This window comes from Episyrphus balteatus, chromosome 2 (genome assembly GCF_945859705.1).
Source record: "Episyrphus balteatus chromosome 2, idEpiBalt1.1, whole genome shotgun sequence".
NCBI lineage: Eukaryota > Metazoa > Arthropoda > Insecta > Diptera > Syrphidae > Episyrphus > Episyrphus balteatus.
The window spans coordinates 68,844,914-68,867,951 of NC_079135.1; the positions used below are offsets into that span (position 1 = coordinate 68,844,914).

Consider the following 23,038-nt stretch of genomic DNA (forward strand, 5'->3'; position numbering starts at 1 on the left):
TTGAACAAAATTTTTTGAATTCGGATTCAAAATCAGCACACTAAAATCCATTAGAAAACTATACTTTTGTTCTAGGGAGAAAGATGTATTAATTTTTAGAGACCAGTTTCTTTATAGTAAGATATGCCAAACCTACTAAACTTACTTAAATTAAGATATCTCAAAGAAGAAAAGAGATATTGAGAAGATTGAAACTGAATTTGAAAGAAAACAAAAATAAGTTCTTTCATAAACTCTAGCAATTATAATTGAAAAAGATTACATTATGCCACAATATTTCTTCGAAAACAGCAAAAAAAAATGGGTTTTTGAGATTTTCTAACGAGAATATCTAAAAAACGTGACGTGCTAGGCCAATTCTGGATTCGGAATCAGCATAGAAAAATCCTTTAGAAAAGTATAGTTTTATTAAAATTAGGATTTTCTTGCAGACCAGTGTAATTAGGATTGTTTAAATTCATTATTTAGTGTTATATTTTTAATAGAAACAAATATTACGTATACGCCACAGTGACCAACTTGAGTAATACCTACAGTTTATATTAAGTTGCATCTCTGATTTATTATTCATTCTTTAAAAAAAGAGCAAATACATAAAAATGTAAATGTACCCATGAACATGCGTTAGAAATTAAACTTCTTTATCATTGACTTATGTAAATGTATATTTAGAATCAACAAAAATTCACTTAACAATTTAAAATCTAACATTCAAAATCTGAAAACTGGCTGTGAATAAAAAAGAAATACAACTGACAAAACGGAATCGACTGGAATAATAAACAGAATTTTTTAAATACTAACAAAAATGGATCTAATGTCTATGTATTAGATGAAAATTGACTATCACGGAGAAAAAAGTGTCACCTTAAAATAAGATGATGCGCACATTAAATTTCACCACCTTTCTGATTCAGAGTTAGTGATTTCAGACAAACTTTAATTCTCTATTTATAAGGCAAGCATTGGTTAGGTGCCAAAAAAAAGTTTCAAACTTTTAATCAAAACCAATACTGCATTGATGCAGTGTGATTTTCTTCATACTTGTGTGTGTGCATCCATGAAGCAGTCAGATGATTTTTTCGTAATTTCCAAGGTTGTTTTTTTTTAAATATCTCCTTCATATGAAACATCTCCTAAATAACGATTTCAAGATATTGGGATTTTCTAAAAAAAAAATAGCTCTAATGATTTCGATAAAAGAGCAAGTACGTGTGACTCAGGTGTGCATTTTATTTTGTTGTGATGGCTCTAGGTCCCTGCATAGAAACGTACATATAATGCGTATACACCATAGTGACCCGCTTGAATAAGAAAAGAGTTTAAATTAGGTTGTACTTTTAATCAATTATAACTAATTAAAGGTTTTAGTGGTATTTGTATTTTTGTTCAGGTTGTCCCACATAAAAGGGTTGAAAGGAATTATACAAAAAGATTCCATTTTAAAGTCTCTCAGAAGTTGGTAACTTGTTCGTCCCGAATCATTTAAACATTATTTAATAATAAGGAGAATTGATTTATAGCCCCTTAAAAGTTAAGATTTGTGGCTCAAAATTATTCTGCCCCAAAAGTAAAATCAAAAAATTCATTTAAATTGTATTAAAAATTACTTTGAAAACCTGCTAGTCCCTTAGAGAAAAACTCAGAGAAAAACTCATACATTCCAATTGGTATCAATCAGAAATTCAATTAAAATGAAATTAAAATAGCCCACACATGTGAAAATTCAATTTCGAATCGTGTCTTAGAAGTTTAACAAGCTCTTAAAACAAGAAATTAATCAAAATTCTCAAAATATAAATGTGCTTTATGGCTTCAAAAAGTTTTTCTCAAAATAATCAAACTAGCAACGTTTCGTATTAAAACACATATTTCCAACAAATTGACCACCCGTTGCGCTAACCTTCTTCACAATTCACACCAAAATCCCAAGAGAGCCAATTACTCAAATCGATTTTAAATGTGTCAACATTTCCGAATACACCATTTCATTTTTAATGTAAAGTCAGCATTTTACCAGTGAAAAGGTACATTTCGAGCGACTATATTAAGATTTTCAATACACACAAACCACATACAAATCTATATGTTATCCCTATTTTATTTTTTTCTACCCACAATCATCATCAAGGGTTTCTTTCAACTAAAGTTTCAGAGAACCCTACTTTTAGAAAGAGACACCTGTCACGATTAATAAATGTCACGTACGCGATATAATTTCAATGTACATGTCAGTTGTGGTAATTTCTTTCAATATACTGAATGTCACGTTCACTACCAAATAAAAATCCTACTCACAGTTTTTCGTTTGCTTATTTTTCTATATCAGACAGTTTCTTATTTAAGTATTAGAAAATAAGCTTGTCGAAGAGAATCGTTTTATGAAATCTAAGGATTAAATAAGAAATGATTTGATGACCCACTTAATAGTTTGGCCAAATTTTAAAGATTTAAAGATAATACACAACAATATTGTCCTTACCTCGATCTAAACCATAGCCATGCATTGAATGAGTAAAAAGGCTTCCGGACAATAAATGTTGGTAGCTCTATTAGAAGAAGTGAAAACAAACAAAAATATATATAGTACCTACATACTAACGGCAGCTTGCGTCTTCGATAGTTATGGGGCATTTGGGAGTGATTGATTCACAATGTCATCCTTTCAATAATAGCAGAGGTCTCTCTGTGCTACTGCTGCTGCCCGTTTTCCATAACTAAATTGAGCTCAAGAAAAAGTTATTGTTATTATGCGATGAACTACAGCATGCTACTTGTTGGTACATACACATCTATAAAAACATACACAATGTCTCTGTTTAGGGGAAAAATATAGGTCAGGAGGGCATTGGAGCAAAGCGTTAGGCATATTCACTTAGTATCAAGGGATGACAATGTGTGTGATGATGTGCTTGCTTGTGTTTGTATAGATGTCCCGTTTTATGCCCCAGCGTAATCATATTGTGCTCTGTGTGTTTGGCATTAGAGTGCGGCATCCCAGCATTTTCAGCAATTTAGGAGATGTGGTAATTCTACTAAAGGTTTTCATTGCATCTCATCCTCTCATGTGGATGTTAGAGGACGAAAAGCCATTTTCGACCTCTATACTTTAGCCTATGCACCAATGATGGATAATGACCGGTGGTGGTTAACGATTTGTTACAATGACAACCAGACAGCATTGGTCCGTCCGAGCATTAAATTCCACTTAGCTGTTCTCTCTTCCAATTCCTCTTTAGTATGCTGTGAAGGTAAAATCTAAATGAGTTCAAAAAGCATTACAGCAGGTCCAAGGCTGAAACGCTCAACGCTGGAAGGCTGCGTGAAACGTGAATCGCTAAGAGATGATAAAACCCAACGGAAAACCAAACACACACATACCCACACTTTATGTGTGTTAGGTGACCATTGTCGGTCGTTTATTTCAATAGACCATTTTGGGACAGTTTGTTGAATTATCTGATAGACAATACAGGTTTAACCAATCAATTCTTGGTATAAGTTGATGTTCTATTTGAAGACCAGGAAATTATTTCAAATAGATGATCTAAATGAAGATTTTAGATTTCCCAAAAACCGGCAAGTGTACATGTTATCATCCCTGTTTTAAATAAATAATTTTCTAGTAAAAAGGCATTTAACGTTTGGCTTTAACAACTTAGTAAAAATACCAAAGGTTGATCATATTAAATAAATTGTTTAAAATTAATTTTAGAATAATTCCGTGAAGAAGGTTTTACTCCTTTTCATTCACTTTAATAACTTACTGTTGTGTTTGGTAAAAACATGATACATAACTGCCAAAATGGGAATTTTTCATTAAAGGATTTCAAATGATTATTTTAATATTGGTAAAAATATTTTAAAGTATTATTACAGCCTAAGCCTAGTAAATATAAACTTTTTTTAATGAAAAACAGGGTGATTTTTTATACAGATTGGTATTGGTGTGATTTAATAATTTGAAATTTAATTTCTATAAAGTACAAAATGTTGCACATACATATGTAATTTGTTAAATTTTTATTGTATGGAAAGTGTTCAGGTTTATGTTCTTATCATAAGAATGAATTGGTTGGGATGATAGCATGTCGTTAGCAGACACCATCTTGGAAAAGGGGATAGAAACGTTTATATTTAATATCTCCATTTTTACTCATTTTCACCATAAATAACTAACGACAGACTTATTCAAAGTAAAAATATATTAAAAAATGATATATAAACGAATTCTGTGAGTTAATTCAATTAAATTTTGTAGTTGGTTGAAATCCGGGTTTGTCTCAAGGCCGCAAGGTGAAGGCAAAATGACATTCATTCCAAAAAATTGATTTTAATGATAAGGACAAATTTTGTCCCTCAAATAATACGTTTTATGACCATTTACAGGCTGCCCCAAAAGTAATGGTTCAAACGATATATGTTGATAGGCCAAAAATGCTTTAGTGAAGAAATTGTAAAAAAAAAAACAAAAATCAATTATTGTCGGAGGAAGCAAAATGCCAAAATACTGTTGCAAAGTAGGGATTTTTTGAAATTCGCAAGAATACGGTTAATCGAAAAACGTAAGGTTTTGGCATGAACAAATTACCAAATTCTGAGAGGCCTTACGTTGGCTTATCAGCATATTTCGTTTGATCTATGACTTTTGGGGCACCCTGTTTTGTGACTTAGTTTTTAAATACATATACTCGAAAAATCTCATAAAAAAATAAATCTCCAAGTTATTATTACAGAGCCAAGCAATTCTTAGAAACAACAGAAGATAATTTACAGATGAATTCAAAAGGCTACTGAATGGCCATGGAAATGAAGGCATATCGTAATGAAACATCTTCCATGGTAAAATTTACTATCAAATAAAATATGTCCATATTCAATATCGTTGGTAATTATGTATCAAGAAGCAATACTATTCAATATACTGTTTGAAACTATTCTGCAACATACAGACAGTAATTTTTTCAATTTTATTCTATAGCAAAAAATGCGAAAGACTGGTTTTCAAACCGAAGGTACTGTGTTAAGTCATTGACTGTGTTCTCATCGAGCTATATTATAACTTTTCATAGCAATAATTGACAAACAAACGAACATTTTTCCGGTGGCTGAGAAAAAGATCACTGCTGACAGTCGCAACTCCTTTACTGACACCTTGTCTTTCAAGTTGAAAAAAAAAACACTACGCTTTTCTGTTCAAGTGCGGTGTATTACGTGGTTCTCGAAAACTAAAACATGTAACACTCAATTTTGAGATTTAATAAAATTTAACCTAATCTAATCTAGTTTTTTTTTTTTTTTTTATTAAACCAAAGTAGTTTTAAATTCAATATTGTTTGTATTTCTAAGCATAAAAAACTCTTGCCAACTGCTGCTATTTTAATTGAGAAGAATACAAAATAATTTTCTTTAGGTTTCAAATCGCTAACTTCATTAAAAATCGTGCTTCCAAGCAGCTGAAGTTGCTTGTGGAAAAAGGCATGAGATTTTGCTCTTTGATAAAACAAAATTTATTTCCAGCCAATTTTTTGTGCCAAAAATTTGAGACTTGACATATTTTAATTTTATAGTATTAGTCTAAGAGCCGGAAGCATATTTTGGCAGTTTTGATATAACCGAAATTCGAGTGTGCACTAGACTGGGCCAAAAAAAAAAAATATTTTTTTTTTTGAAATTAATATCGAAAATCTTGTTCAGGACGATGAAAAAAAAATTTGGTGAAAATTTGAGCCGTTAAAAAAAATTTTAAGAGGTCTATCATCGGTGTTTTTTATTTTTATACATGATATGACGTTTTACAACAGAACTGCTAGACGATCAAAGTAAAAAAAATTTCTGTTCATTTTTTCTTATATAAAATTAAATTTCCTACAAAAAAGATCTTATTGAAAATTTTCGTCAGACGAGCCGTATTCGAGTAATTAAGCTTTTTAAATCGAAGTGTTTTTTCAATTTGACTGTTTCACTTTGGAATTTTGTGATGAGCAAATAAGTGAATAAAAAAATAAAATCACGACAGATTCTTATAGGAAATTTAATTCTCTACAAAAAAGGTCTTGTAGTAATTTTCCCTAAATTGAAATCTAAAAAAGTTATTCACGATTTAAATCGAGAAAAAAATTAAAAAATCAATTTTCAATTTAAAAATTTTCTAATTCACTGAAAATTCAATATTTTCAAATTAGCAAGATGTTTTCTTGTAGGGAATTAAACGTTCTATAAAAAGTTCCTTGGCAGCAAATTAATTGCTTTAACCGTTAAGAAGATATTCGTATCAAAACCAATGCCCACTGATTTCAATAGTTTTCTTATGACAAGTATGCATTTGCGATTTGAATACGATTATCTTCTAAACGGTTATAGCAATTAATTTGCTGCCAAGGAACTTTTTATAGAACGTTTAATTCCCTACAAGAAAACATCTTGCTAATATGAAAATATTGAATTTTCAGTGAATTAGAAAATTTTTAAATTGAAAATTGATTTTTTAATTTTTTTCTCGATTTAAATCGTGAATAACTTTTTTAGATTTCAATTTAGGGAAAATTACTACAAGACCTTTTTTGTAGAGAATTAAATTTCCTATAAGAATCTGTCGTGATTTTATTTTTTTATTCACTTATTTGCTCATCACAAAATTCCAAAGTGAAACAGTCAAATTGAAAAAACACTTCGATTTAAAAAGCTTAATTACTCGAATACGGCTCGTCTGACGAAAATTTTCAATAAGATCTTTTTTGTAGGAAATTTAATTTTATATAAGAAAAAATGAACAGAAATTTTTTTTACTTTGATCGTCTAGCAGTTCTGTTGTAAAACGTCATATCATGTATAAAAATAAAAAACACCGATGATAGACCTCTTAAAATTTTTTTTAACGGCTCAAATTTTCACCAAATTTTTTTTTCATCGTCCTGAACAAGATTTTCGATATTAATTTCAAAAAAAAAAATATTTTTTTTTTTTGGCCCAGTCTAGTGTGCACATATCTAGATATGCACCACAGTATGTCAACGGAACAAGTCTGGCAGTGATCTTTTTCAGCTTTCCCTTGCCAGACGCATCCAAAGTGCAGCAAAAAATCAATTTTTGGCGTTTTGGTATAACCGAATAAATGATACACCAAAAAATCATAAAAAATCCCCTGATTTCGAATCTGTGGGTACCGCAAGTTTCTTTTTCAGCTTTCCCCCCGCCAGACCGCTTTAAAGCATTTTTAAGTGCATTTTTCTACTAAAAAACCTAATTACTTATTTTCTGTTAGGTATAACCGTATGATGGTAACAAATTAATATTCTATGTCTATTCCAGGTCTAGAAAATATAATTTTTAGCCAGCTATTTTTCAGCCTTCCCTCTGCCAGACGCATCCAAAGTGCAGTCAAAAATCAATAAATGATACACCAAAAAATCATAAAAAATCCCCTGATTTCAAAAATGTGGGTACCGCAAGTTTCTTTTTCAGCTTTTCCCCCGCCAGACCGCTTTAAAGCATTTTTAAGTGCATTTTTCTAATAAAAAACCTAATTACTTATTTTCTGTTAGGTATAACCGTATGATGGTAACAAATTAAAATTCTATGTCTATTCCTGGTTTAGAAAATATAAGTTTAAGCCAGATATTTTTCAGCCTTCCCTCTGCCATACGCCCTTAAAGGTTTCTCAAACAGGTTTTTCCATAGAAAAAACACCTAGTTTCTGTTTTTTTCTTATAAAATTGAAATAATATTTTTTTGTTTAGAGTAACCATATGATGGCCAAATATTAACTTTCTCTGCCTTTTCCTGATTTAGAAAATGTAAGTTTAAGCCAGTTTTGTTTCAGCCTACCCTCTGCCAGACGCCCTAAAAGGTATCTCAATAGTACGGGAGAGTTAGATTTTGCTATATGGGGCATGGGGGTCTGGGAAAAAATCCGAAATGCATTTTGACTTCAGGGCTCGAAAGGCATAAAGACACGAGTCGTAAACCAAATTTTGTTCAATCGCACCAAGAGTCATTTGGCCGCCATTTTTTTTTAATACAAATTTTAGTTTTTCACATAACTCGCGTATTTTTGAACCTACAGAAAAAACAATGTATGACAAACTTGAAATAATTTAATTTTCTACAATATATTTTAAATAACATTTTTCGATTATCCCTTTGGTTTAAAAGTTAGGGTGTTTTTTTTTAAACACGTCAAAAAGTGATTTTCTTATTTTTGTCATATCTCTTTTACTTGAGCGTTTTTTAAAAAATTTGTTCGTTGTAAAAGTTGTAGATCTTTTAATTACCTTCATTTGTTACAATATTGGTTTTTCGATTTGACAGACCGTTTTCGATCTGTAGTCAAAAAACTTCAAAAAATTGCAATTTTTTGTGTAGGGACAAACAAAATGATTCTTGGTGCGGTTGTACAAAATGTGGTTTTAGACTCTTTCGATCCCTGGGTTTATGCTCTTTTAATCCCTGAAGACAAAAGCTGAAAAAGAAACTTGCGGTACCCACAGATTCGAAATCAGGGGATTTTTTATGATTTTTTGGTGTATCATTTATTCGGTTATACCAAAACGCCAAAAATTGATTTTTTGCTGCACTTTGGATGCGTCTGGCAAGGGAAAGCTGAAAAAGATCACTGCCAGACTTGTTCCGTTGACATACTGTGGTGCATATCTAGATATGTGCACACTCGAATTTCGGTTATATCAAAACTGCCAAAATATGCTGCCGGCTCTCGGTCTATATGTGTAGCTATCTATTTTTTAGAATAAACCCTTAAGTTATACATAGCGGTTTGCACGAACTTCAAATTGTGTCATAAATTCCTCTAAGTTTAACATAACTTAGGGGGAAGAAATAGTAGAACTTAAGGATTTTATGATCAACTTAAAGTATTTAATTGAACAAAAAAGAAAGAACGCGGCTTAAAAAATTGATGTATGTAGTAGAAAAGGAAATAAATTATCAATTAAATATAAATTTACTCACATTTATTAGCAATAACCATCTTGAGATGGTAAAATTTACAAATTTATACATATCTCATATTATTTTTTTGACAAACAAAAATATTTGCAAAACAAATTCTGTCAAATGAATAATTTTTTTTATTAAGTTAAACACACTTTTATATCCACTTTCACTATATAAACACTTTTTTCTGCAATAAAAATTGCCAAAATAATAAATTTGTTAAATTATTTCCGGCTAATTTCTCAAAAACAATTCAAATACACTGACGTTTGTGTCGTTTGACATTTTAATTTGAAGCTCTCAGCGATTTCTCGCATGAAAGTGAATCGTTGCTAGGTTTAACATAAATATTTTTTAGAAACTTAGAATAAACTAAGTAAAACATTAAAGCTATGTTCGACCTATCTAAGATTAGAATTTATGACTAGTATGAGCAAATGGGCCTAACACTTATAATTTTTGAATACCATACTTTTTAATGAAAAAAAAAAAAAAAATACACAGAAAGTCCAAACATCTGTAAACTTTTTAAAGACTTATAACTACAATAGTGTTAAGTCATGCCAAGTTTCAAATTTTTGGAAAACAGAATTTAAAATAAAATGTTACACATACACCAGAGTGACCCGCAAGCGATACCTATTGGTTTTAGATAAAAGATGTTAAGGCAATAAATATTTAGATTAAGCATTACATGTATTACGTGTGACTGCTTAATGAAACTTGAAATCAAAATAAAGACACTAATGTGACTAACAAACAAACGACCCTGGTAAGAAAAGTTGTAACCTGCAAAAAAAACGTTTTCGTATGTTGAACGGTTTCCTTCATATAACTTGAAAACAAATGAATTTGTTCTGAATTTGTTGCACATTTTCGTTTTTAATAGAATTTGGCCCCTGACTCCTACAACCTTTGAAGTCACTATCTTTTCGGTAGTAAAAAGAATCGAATTATAAGACATAAATAGTTTTGAATTATAAACTGTACATTCCTTGGCTACACAATGATTTTAAAAGAGGTAAAAAAGCGATGAACGTATTCGAAAGGGACCTACAAAATAATTGTTTATTTTGATCTTTACAACGTTGCATTTAATATTCAACACTTTATTACATTTTTAATGTAAAAAAATCAAATGCTCTATCTTCTTATTTAGTAACTACATAACGTAATGCTTTTGAAACAATAGGATCTGAAATAAATTACTTTGAAAATAAGATAGTGGGAAAGAGGGAAACAGAGGGAAGGGGGAATAAGCCAATTTGTATTTTTATACGGAAGTCTAGTTCAGGAACAATGAAATGTAAAAAAAATCCTGTTAATAAATTTTTGTAATATCAAAAGCAAATAAGGAACCTTTAATAACTTTTTCTGAAAGAATATATACCTAAACATAAATTAATGATTTCAAGTTCAAAAGTTGTATGTCTTCGTTAAATAATGTTATTCTATGGTCTGGTCATGCTGAAATAGAAAAGGTTTTTATTTTTTCCAAAATATATTTCAGCTCGAAGAATGTTTTTTTTTTATTAAATAATTGAGTCGATTTATTTTACCCTCAAAAAACTTTGTATACCAAAGTTAATATGGTCACCCTTATATCCCAGCTACACAAGGATCAGAGAAAAAAAAAAATAAATTGAGAGGACTGGCCGGCGTGGCCAACAGGAGATTAATTAAAATGATGGTGATGTTCGGATTTCCATCAGCCTACTGTGTAAATATTTTTTTCTTTAATTATTTTTGCACCCAATCTTAGATTAACTATGTAGATACATACATATACTTATATATACTTGTTATATCTTTTTTAACATTTCCTGTTACATATACAGTAGGAGGTACATACGTATTTGGGGATAATAACGATGATGGTTCGATGGCCCGTGCCATCCAAATGAGTTCTCTATTGATCCGTACCTAACGATCTGTCCCAAACAAAAAACAAAAAAAAAAAACCTTGAAATATAAAACAAAAAGTTAGGGTTGATAGCTTTGGTATGTGGTTAAAGGGAGATAACATTAACCCGACATTTTTGTATATTCTCAAAACATTATTTAAAGGTTTATATCCTTGACATAGATTTTTGGGTATCAAGGATATAGTATTTGAGATTCATAGCAGATATGTCTTTGATAAAAGTTTCAATTCGAGGAACTATCATGGTTCAGTGAATTTAGTAAACATGTTTATTAAAAAATTAAACTTTTTGTGTGGGCAAAGAATCGTATTGAAAAAGGCTTACATCTCAAGTTTTTAAAGGAAATTTAATGATTAATAATGTTAATTATTTGTTGATTAAATTATTGTCAGGTAGCTGATTTTGGTTTTTGAAGAATTCAAAAGTTTTAACAAAATTATTTGTTTTCTATTGAAATTAGGTCAACTGGTGGTAGTTGTACTATAAAATAATGTAAATAAGGAATAAATTATTTATTTATAGCTGCTCGTATTTTGGTATTGGTGTTATACAAGCCTATTAAAATTCATGACTTAAAACCTTAGCTATACATTCTGATATACATCTCTTTCCATACATTTTAACAAATGTCCCGAAATATTGTAAATAAACTTCAATAGCGGGATGCAAAACCAAGCCAAGAAGATAATAATACCCTCAAAATCTTTAGCAGCATTATGAGAAAGGTATAAGCAAAACTATTTCTTTCGCCATAAAGAAGCAATTATTAGTTGTAGTTTTATTATTAGTTTTTGTTTTTGATTCAGAATCTGAGAAAGCAGATGCCACAGTCTCGATATTATAAAAATCAATAACTATAACAATAATTATAAGGTTTTTTCGTAGATATTTATTTTTGTTTGACCAGAAGATTCTTCTAATGATTGGATATTAAAATAATGCTCTTGTTCGTATTATAAGTGTGATATATGTGAGAGAAGAGATATTAAAGAATTAATAAGAAAACAAAAGCAGACATAAGTTTCAAAGATTTACAAATCTAAGATAAATGTATGGACACCAACTAACTTCAACATGATACAAACTTATATCCTATACCTTTATGCTTTTGATATATCTTTTTTGTTGATAAATTAAGAACCTGTGATAACTTCGAGTTGTCAGTTTTTAAGATTTCGACTACTTTTATTTTTTGGTCGAAAATATGTGATTTTGAAGAAGATTTGCAAACATTTGCAACAAAATATTTTATTTTATCAAAAACCAGTCTTGTTTTGTTGCTGGCAAAATTAAAAAAAATTCTTGGAAGGAAGAAATCCAAAATTTGGACTTTGGAATCAATCAAAGGTGGTTTAACCTTTATTTGTACAAAATTATCGATATCATGGTAAAGTTTTTTTTTTCAACAAAAATTTTTTAATACTTCAATTCTTTTTTATGATATATACAGGGTGTCACAAAAGTAATGGATCAAACGAAGTATGTTAATAGGGGATCTTAAGGGCTCTCAGAATTTGGTAACTTATTCATCCCAAATCCTTACGGTTTTCGATTTAATGCATTTCTTGTGAAATTTCGAAAAATCTCGACTTTGCAACAGTATTTTGCTTCCTGCTGCCATAATTGATATTTGTTTTTTACAATTCTTTTACTAAAATATTGACAAATAATTAGGAACAATTAATTAATCAAAATATTTTTTATTCCATAAGGCATTTCGATGCAAATTAACTAACAGTTTCAAGTTTTTTAAAAAATCAATTTTTTACTTTTTTTTGAGAGCAACACCGCAAAACAAATTTCTATGGTGTGAGAATGGTTTATTATTTTAAAAAGTTGCCCTGTTATTGTAGTTTTCAAAAATGTATAAAAGTTTCCAAAGTTGCAGTTAGATCGCAAAATATTACAATTTGAATTCAACAAAACAGGGGTTTTCAGAGCAAAAATACAAACGAAAATAGAGGCTTTTGTTCAAAGGGCAACTTTTTAAAATAATAAACCATTCTCACACCATAGACATTTTTTTTGCGGTGTTGCTCTCAAATAAAAGTAAAAAATTGATTTTTTATAAAACTTGAAACTGTTAGTTAATTTGCATTGAAATGGCTTATGGAATAAAAAATATTTTGATTAAATAATTGTTCCTAATTATTTGTCAATGTTTTAGTAAAAGAATTGTAAAAAACAAAAATCAATAATGGCAGCAGGAGGCAAAATACTGTTGCAAAGTCGAGATTTTTCGAAATTTCACAAGAATTGCATTAAATCGAAAACCGTAAGGATTTGGGATGAACAAGTTACCAAATTCTGAGAGCCCTTAAGATCCCCTATTAGCATACTTCGTTTGATCCATTACTTTTGGGACACCCTGTATAGTGGAGTAACTAAAGCTCAAAAATTGGCAATATTAGGGAACCCGGCCAAACAGCTTAGATTTTGATGATCTTTTTTTTCAAACGTCGGTAATTAAAAATACTTAAAAGTCTATAGATTAAAAATTGCCGGTGTTGCCGTTTTGATTTTTTAAATTTAATTGAACAAAAACAAATTTTTTTCAAAAATTTTTCTTAAATTTCATAAATTAAGTGTAGCCGAAAGATTGTCTATTAAATTCAAGGAAAAAAAATATATGGGAGTAAGGGACAATCTTCCATAGTTCAAGCGATAGATGCAATTTTCTTATTAATTGACTTCAAACACAAAAAAAAATATTTGAACACAACGGCAACACCTACAATATTCAAATATACATTTCTTAAAAGCTAGAAGCTTAGTCATATAGTAAAATTCAAATTAAGTTAATTGAATGAACGGCTTTTGAAAGAATGGTAATTGAACTCAGATTTTTGAAAAAAAAAATGATTGAAAAAATTTTAACATGTCGTTTTTTAAACTTGGTCGTAATATAAAATGCATTTATTTTTAAATTTTTTTGGCCGCATTTATTATGATTTCAAATTATAAAAGGAAATGTCAATATGTATTACGGTTTATGAAAAAAATTTAAAAGTATTTCATTTTCGAAGAACTTTTTTTAATAAAAGTTTTGAAAAAAAAATGTAACTTATTTTTTTTTAAAGTTCAACATCTAAACATAAAATTATTTTTTATTCATTTAATACCGAAATCATCCAAAAATTCCAAAACAAAATCCTTCGTGGAATAGTTAATACACCCTGGTACATAAGAAATAGCGATCTACATCGTGACTTACAAATAGAAACGGTTACAGAAGTTGTTAAAAAATACGCTGTATCCCATAATCAGAGACTGCAATGTCATACCAATTCTGAAATGGTGTCCGTCTTGAATACAAGAAACCATGTTCGGAGATTAAGAAGAACCAAGCCTCATGAGCTTATGGTCTAAAAAAACATGGGAAAGTATTAAAAGTTTAAACTTCCCCCAAAGTGATTTTACAAAGTTAAGAAAGAAAAATCTGATGTCGATCTCTCAAGATTGGTCCTGATAAAGAGGTGGTTTTAGTGGTTAAGAGTCCCACACTACTTGGTGTCGAATACTGCCAAGTGTCCCGTCAAAAAAAAAAAAAAAAAAAAAAAAAAAAAAATTAATAACCCTTACTGTTGAAAGTTAAATAGCAAAAATTTAAAGTTCCTATTTACCACAGTCTTTAAGAAAATTAATTATTTCAATGCAAAAATTCAGTTTTAATAAAAAAAAACCATTGAAATTGAAGTAATTTTTCATTTTTTTTTTCAAAAGTGTGATATATTTTACCTTTTTTGCTTCGAAATTCAACTGATAATATTTATGGCCAAACATTTTTTTTCAATAAATTCATATTTTGTTAGAAAAAGTTTGGAAAAAAGTAATTTTAAATTTTTCTAATAACATTTTTTTTTTAATTCTGAGTTTGAGGACCATTTTTTCAAAAAGTCTTGATTTAAATTTAAGAGATAAGAATGAGCTTCTGGCTTTTTAAAAATGTATTTTAAAATATTGTAGGTGTTGCCGTTGTTTTCAAAATATTTTTTTTGTGTTTGAGGTCAGAATGTTAGAAAATTGCATTTATCACTTAAACGATGGTCCCTTACTGCCTGTTATATATTTACCTTAAATTACACTGGTCAACAAGGTTCTTGCCACAAGAACCAAAATATACTTTTCTAGTAGATTTTGGGGTGCTGAATCCGAATCTGAAGTCAGAAAAATTTGATTGGCCTTCGTTTTTGAAATATTACCGTTAGAAAATGCTAAAAAACGTCATTTTGGCTGTTTTCGAGCTTCTGTTTTTATGTGGGGTAATTCATTACAAACAAATTTGTAACGGTTATTATAAGAACAGATATTCTTGTTTCAAAAACTGTTTAAATTTTCCCGATATCTCTTTTATTGCTCGAGATATCTTAAGTTTCATTTAATAAGCCAAGGAGAAACTAAACTTAATCTAAAGTTTAAGTCACTGGTCACAGAATTGTTGCCACAAGAACTAAAGTATACTTCTCTGAAGGTTTCCGAGTTGCTGAACTCAAATCCGCAATCAGAAAAATTCTATTAGCCTCCGTTCTTGAAATATAACCGTTATAAAAAAACCCTTTTTTTGCATTTTATAACGGTAATATTTCAAGAACGAAGGCTAATAGAATTTTTCTGATTGTGGATTCGAGTTCAGCAACCCAAAAAACTTTAGAAAAGTATATTTTGATTCTTGTGGCAAAAAAAGTTTAATTCGGTTGGCCAGTGCTGTTTTTGATTCAAAGACCGCTACTTCAATTTTAAATATCTCGGGCAATAAAAGAGATATCGGAAAGATTGAAACATTTTTTGAAAGAATAAAACTAGCTCTTATAGTCACCGTAACAAATTTATTCATAATGAATTACTCCACATAAAAACAGAAGCTCGAAAACAGCCAAAATGACGTTGTTTAGAATTTTCTAACGGTAATATTTCAAAAACGAAGGCCAATCAAATTTTTCTGACTTCAGATTCGGATTCAGCACCCCAAAATCTACTAGAAAAGTATATTTTGGTTCTTGTGGCAAAAAAAATGTTAAATTTTGTTGACCAGTGTTACCTAGAGAATCTTTTGCTATCATTTGTTTTATGAAATTTAAGCAAAAAAAATGGTTTGTTAAAAAAAAATTAATTTTAATTTTAAAAAACAATACGGCAACACCGGCAATTTTTAATCTATAGACCTTAAAGTATTTTTAATTACCTACGTTTGAAAGAAAAAATCGTCAAAATCAGAGCTGTTCGGCCGGGTTCCCTAATAATTTGCTTTAGTTACTCTACTAATATGTTGTTTATTGAAAAATGTGTTTTATTTATAAATAGGTAATCATTTTTATCAAAAAAAAAAAACAAAACCGACGTCCATGGTTTTTCTCACAGTTTCTTTAGCAATAACTTGACGAAATTAAAATGGGACCACACTGCAGGCTTTCCAATACAAAAAGAATTATCAAAATTGGTTCACTTAGTCCAAAGTTATGAGGTAACAAACATTAAAAAAAATACAGACGAATTGAATACCTCCTCCTTTTTGGACGTCGGTAAAAAAAAAACTTTTTTAAAAAATTTTCAAAACGAAATTTCTAAAAATTCTTTGTAATACAAGAAATTAATATAATGGAGGTTAAAACAATTTTAAAATTTGTTTTCGTAATTTTAAAAACAATTTTTGATATTTTTGTTAACTAAATTTCTTATAAAATTAATAATAAAATTAAAACTTAAATTATTCTAAGGAATGTTAACGTATTACAATTTTGGTGCCTCTGGTCATAAGAGCTCGCATTTCAAATCGCATTCCGAAAACACAAACAAAAATTTTTTTTTCACTTTTTTAACTTTCTCATGGTTGCATGCGTTTTATAGGGATTTCGGTTCTCGGGATTCTGACTCCAATAACCCTACCAGAGTTATTGAGGCTGTAGTACTGGGATTCACAAGTCGACCAAAACAAAACCCCGAGTTCCATGAAAAAACATTTTGGACTAAAGAAGAGGGAGTACTTAAACTTGGGTTTTTTTTGTCGTAGTCTAGATGATTGTTGATAAGTGCGGGAAACAAGGATTTGATTGAGAAATATTTGTTTTAATCCGTAGGTTCCTTTCACGTTGTCTTGGATCTTATAGAAGCAATTTTCAGATATGAGAGAGGAACATTTATTTACGTTGTACATAGCACTGTACAATCTATTGCCCTTTCGTCAAGTTGATAAAAGCGATCAGATCTCTAACTGTCAAGATTATGTTAAAGCCTTTCAGGAGATTTGGTGGAATGCAGCCTATAAAAAAAGAGATTTGATATATCCCTCATAAATAGAAATTTAAACCATGATACTAATTTCATAAATATTTAAGCTCTACCTTACGCCAATATATTCAAGTACTTTGGGATGTAAAGCTTAAACGAAGAGTTCATATTTTCTCGCAGTTTAGAAAGTTTAGAAAGTCAAGTCCGGTTAAACAAGACCAATTTCTGTTACTAATAGGAGGTAAAACATGCAAAATTAATGAGTGAAAAAGGTTGTGGTCGTCTACAAGTATATATACCGGTCAGTGCACCTACCCAAATTCTACAGCAACTGGCCGTGAACTATAACGTTAACAATTCAGATTTATTGACCCAAAGCAAAATAATCTAATTAAGCCAGTTTAGGAGTGTATCAAAATCCACTTATAGGGTTACATATCACAAATTCCCAAAACAAAGACCTTCATGAAATAATAAATACTCCTTGGCAGTAAGAAGTTATGATTTATAACTTGTTCTTCAAATAGAAATGTTTGCAAAGCTGTTTGAAACACACATTGAATTACACTGTGAACGAGCTGCCCTGAAACGGATAAATATATAAGAATTATTACAGGAATTAAGGAGAACCCGGATTGATGAAAGGAAAAGTGAAGTAATCAAAAAGTCCTTTTCTTAAAATAGTAACCTACAAGACATGGACCTACGATAAATTAAAAAGAGTGCCAGTGACCCATTCCAAAAAAAACTTCCTCTCTTGCTTGAAATTCTAAGTAAGTTTTTAAATCAAATTGTATGTACCCAGTGCACATCCCCTACTACTCCATTTCATAACACTAATCCTACGAATAAAAAAAGCTACTTGAAAAAACTCTCGTAACTCTTGTTTGTCTATATCACAACTCGATGAGTATTTTCTTTTCTCTCCTTAAAAAAATGAGAAAAAAAAATTGGTATCCCTAAGGGACGAAGTGATGAAATCCACTCTAACGTGATTGCTTCATTGCATACGAAAAAGTCATCTTTTCTTGAACAGTTTTCCTGCTTTGCTTTTCGTCTTGTAGTGTTTCTTTTGAATTTAAGTTTTAATCAACAGGGAGGGGAAGCATATTGACAGAAATATAGTTTGGGGACTATTTTAACACTTCAACACTCCCGCATAAAACCAATCTAATAATCAACATTTATTATCTCCATTTCAAGTTTATTTTCGGTTAAGATTAGAACCTCTATATGATTTAAAAACGATTTAATCTAATTTACATAACTCTGCATAAGAGAGATTGTATAATTTCTCAAAGTTTTGCCTAATTGAGTTTAATATTTAATGTTGTACTCACAAAGTTGCAAGAATTCCAAGAAAGCAGTTTTCAACACCTCTTTGAAATGGTAATCAAGTGCTTCAGGTGCATTTTAAATAATGCATGTCCGGGTCTCATGTGCTTTATATATAGGTACATACAATTTTATGCAACCAACTTATCGTATGAAATGATTTAGAATTAAATTATTTAATTAGGAAAAGCGAAAAGTGTTGAAGTGAGTGCAATTTTAAAGAGGAAACGTCATATAGAAATTGAAATTAATTAAATGTGCAATTCCTGGTTACACTTAGTGGTTTTTTTTCTAATTACTTAGTATTTAAGTAATTTTTTCTTTTGTTATATAGAAAACAAAAATTGGTTTGGCTTTTTTTTGAATTAAGATGTATAGATTGCGGTCCTTGACGATATGCAGCAAGTTTTGCGAGGACAATGCACTCAAACATTATAGTCAAAGAGCCTGAGGCAAGATTTTCTGCATGAAAGGAAACCGAATTATACTACTTACTCTACTTCACCACTTGAAATTAGTCGCATCATGACATCCTCGTCCCTCTGATTACAAAAATAAATGTTGCGAATGTAGTAATGAGATCCAAGGAGGTGAAGCGTCTGTCATGGGAGATGGGATTCTTGTAAGAAGAGAGAAAGGGAAGTCAAGGTTAAAAATATTTTAATTGATTATACCTAAAACGCCGCCGTAAAAAATAAACATATTTGAGCAATTTTTTTTTGATGTTTATTGTTTGGACATGTGCCTGTCATAGGTTCTTTTTATAAATCAGGGAAACTAGAGAATCAAGAAGCGACTAAATCGACTACTTACATTATAATGGTACTTTTTGTTAATTTTGTATTGCCAAAGGTGGCCACTGAAGACGAATGTACTCGCTATTTAAGCTTGTAAAGGGAAAAATTGTGACATTATTACGAATATCAAGCAAGAAAATCTGCTACTAAGAAGTTCCAGTTACAAGTTTGATCACCAAATCAGAACTAGGGTGTCCCTTTTTGACACCATAATTCTCGTCGCCTTTAGTTGTAAGATATTTAATTTCTTAGAATTACAACAACCATTTAAAACAGGTCACAAGGGAAACCAATTAAAAAGGACTTGTTGTACTGAGAATTCAAAACTCTACACACAAAAGATCCTAATAGCCAAGATGGCAATACTTCACCTGAGAAATGTCAAAAGCACATTACTTTGCAAATTTAAATGAAATTTGAGCTTTAAGATTGTATGTAAATAAATATTTCTTGTGCTAAACTCAAAACCTAATTGCACTGCACTATAAAAATACATACATACCTTAAAATTCCGGTAGTAAGAAATTGGTTTTATACTTCGGAATAAACATCGACATTTTTTTTCATTCAGCCAAACATCAAAATAATAATTGAACAAAAAATCAGAATCATCGAATGTAATGCAATGTTTTCATCCCTTTTCTCGAAGAGTTACTGAAAAATAATAAATATTTAAATGCAACTATTTATAAAAGGAAAACGAAAGCAATTCAACCAATTTAAGACCAGTGCAAGTAACCTTTATAGTTTTTACACAAAATGATTGTATTTTTATTTTCACAGTTTTATTATGAAACAAAATTTTCATTGAAAATGAAATGAGATTTTGTTTTTGAAGTATAAATTTTTGAAAACCGATAAATGAGATTTTTTAAATTTTGTAAGGTATACATAGGTATAAAATAGAAAAAATATACAAGTGTTACACAAATAGTCTATTGAATAGACCCTTTTGGATGGAACAAATTCGTTCAAGAGTTTTTATTGGCGATTATGATTCCTTGGCATACAAGAATACTCCAGCCAAAAGTGCTACTAAATCCATTGGTGCATTTCTGAGAAAACGGCAACACTGGTCGGTTTTCAGTTTTTTTGATTTAACTCGAAAACCAAGCCTGACTTTGAAATGGTTCAAAGACACTTTTCATAGCATATTAAATTTTCTGTCAAGTTAAGATGGTTAAAAAATTTTAAAAATTATTTTTGTCTAAAATTCTAACCTAAAATCAAAGAAAAAAAAGTTAAAAAATTGACAATTTTATTTTTTTTTACTAAATCAAGGGGCATTTTGTGTATGTAGCCGGGACGTCCAAACTTTGTACTAATGAAATAAAGTAGAGGTAAAATCCTTTGATAATATGCAATTTTTAATTTTTTTTGTCAAGAAACAACTTAAATGTACCTATTCAAAAATTAGCACTTTTTCTAAATTTTTGACTTTTTTAGTTAAAAGCAAGTTTTTAAAACTCGATAAAATCGTATTAATTGGTAACTTTTAGACTTTTAAAGTAAACATACTTCGAGGGATTGATTTAATATAAACTAAATATGACAAACAAAAAAATTTATTTGCATCCTTATGGCCTTTTGTGCAATTTTGTGTATGTGCATTTTTATAAATTTGGGTCGAATGGATGGACGGAGAGCCATTAGCTTTGGTCTATTGCATAGAAGAACATTTAATACCAACTCTTTTACTGTTTTCAATGGCCTGAAAAACAATTCTTGTAAAATCCGCGACCAACGAAAAGTTTCTCTTGAAAAAACGAAAAAAATACTCTAATGAGTTTGAAACAAAATAGCTCAGGGAAATTAGTAAATCAAATTGCACTTTTCGCGGGACAAATTTTTTTCATGGAACGTATTTAGGTGAATGTCCTTATCGTAAAAGTGAATTTTTTGGGATGATAAGATATCGGGAACAGCCGCCATCTTGGAAAGAGGTCGGTGCCGTTTTTATTTTATAACTCCATTTTTACTCATTTAAACCAAAAATGTCCGAGGGTAGACTTATTATCAATTAAATTATCTAAAAAATGATATACAAATGAATTCCGTGAGTTAGTTAAATTCAATTTTATAGTCGGTCAAAGTCCGGGTTCTTCTCGCAAGGTTAAGACAATATGACATTTTTTCAAATATCTGAAGAACTTTTGATTTGTTGGGGATTTTCTTAAAGTATGAATTATAGCACTTTGAATTATCTATGAAATGAGCCCTTTATCGTTACTGTAACCAACATAATGTATAAGCCATCTAACGTCGAAGTTCACATTCTACTATCCAAAAGTGAGAAAATAACAAGTTTTCTTCTATTAGACCGAGCAAATTTTTGAAGTGGAGGTATAACCAAAATATCAGTAAACAGTTTTTTAACTATATTCGTCTAAATATTGAATTCAAAGTTTGAAATCTTTAATGTTAACCTTTATATGGTTTTCGAGGTTTTAAATGAAGTGAATTTTCCAATTAATGTGAATAAGCTCAAGTGACACTATTTAAAATTCTAAATATAAGAACTGATGCCCTGTCATTTTTCCTAAACATGAACACCTCAATCTCAGCATTACGATAAGTATAACTCAAGATATGCGGTGTGTAAGCCGTTATGTTTTCGAGACTATTGTGTTTAATTTTTGATTGTTTATTTGAACTATTGAAATCCCAAATATGTTCAGTTTAAAAATCGTATATCATGACTTCGACGTTTGTTGCTTCTACAATGTGATGGTTACAAAAACAATAAAGGGTTCATTTCATAGATAATTAAAAGTGCTATAATTCATTCTTTAAGAAAATCCCAAACAAATCGAAAGTTCTTCAGATATTTGAAAAAATGTCATATTGTCTTAACCTTGCGAGAAGAACCCGGACTTTGACCGACTATAAAATTGAATTTAACTAACTCACGGAATTCATTTGTATACCATTTTTTAGATAATTTAATTGATAATAAGTTTATCCTCGGACATTTTTGGTTTAAATGAGTAAAAATGGAGTTATAAAATAAAAACGGCACCGACCTCTTTTCCAAGATGGCGGCTGTTCCCGATATCTTATCATCCAAAAAAATTCACTTTTACGATAAGGACATTCACCTAAACACGTTCCATGAAAAAAATTTGTCCCGCGAAAAGTGCAATTTGATTTGCTAATTTGCCTGAGCTATTTTGTTTCAAACTCATTAGAGTATTTTTTTTTGTTTTTCAAGAGAAACTTTTCGTTGGTCGCGGATTTTACAAGAATTGTTTTTCAGGCCATTGAAAACAGTAAAAGAGTTGGTATTAAATGTTCTTCTATGCAATAGACCAAAGCTAATGGCTCTCCGTCCATCCATTCGACCCGAATTTATAAAAATGCACATACACAAAATTGCACAAAAGGATATAAGGATGCAAATAAATTTTTTTGTTTGTCATATTTAGTTTATATTAAATCAATCCCTCGAAGTATGTTTACTTTAAAAGTCTAAAAGTTACCAATTAATACGATTTTATCGAGTTTTAAAAACTTGCTTTTAACTAAAAAAGTCAAAAATTTAGAAAAAGTGCTAATTTTTGAATAGGTAGGTACATTTAAGTTGTTTCTTGACAAAAAAAATTAAAAATTGCATATTATCAAAGGATTTTACCTCTACTTTATTTCATTAGTACAAAGTTTGGACGTCCCGGCTACATACACAAAATGCCCCTTGATTTAGTAAAAAAAAATAAAATTGTCAATTTTTTAACTTTTTTTTCTTTGATTTTAGGTAAGAATTTTAGACAAAAATAATTTTTAAAATTTTTTAACCATCTTAACTTG

At 29.9% G+C, this 23,038-nt stretch overlaps 1 protein-coding gene across 2 annotated transcripts in view; it reads right to left on the reverse strand.

Annotated features, from left to right (window-relative positions):
* Positions 1–23,038, reverse strand: part of LOC129909831 (neurotrimin) — a 137,977-nt gene that overhangs the window by 106,188 nt on the left and 8,751 nt on the right. The window contains exons 1-2 of one of the 2 annotated variants that reach the window (XM_055986937.1): positions 19,974–20,098; positions 19,737–19,888 (exon numbers count right to left, since the gene is read on the reverse strand). The exons of the other annotated variant lie outside the window; for it this stretch is intronic. The gene's annotated coding sequence lies outside the window, so the exon portion shown is untranslated. Of the gene's footprint in view, positions 1–19,736; positions 19,889–19,973; positions 20,099–23,038 lie in introns of those variants that run through there. 2 annotated transcript variants of the gene reach the window in all.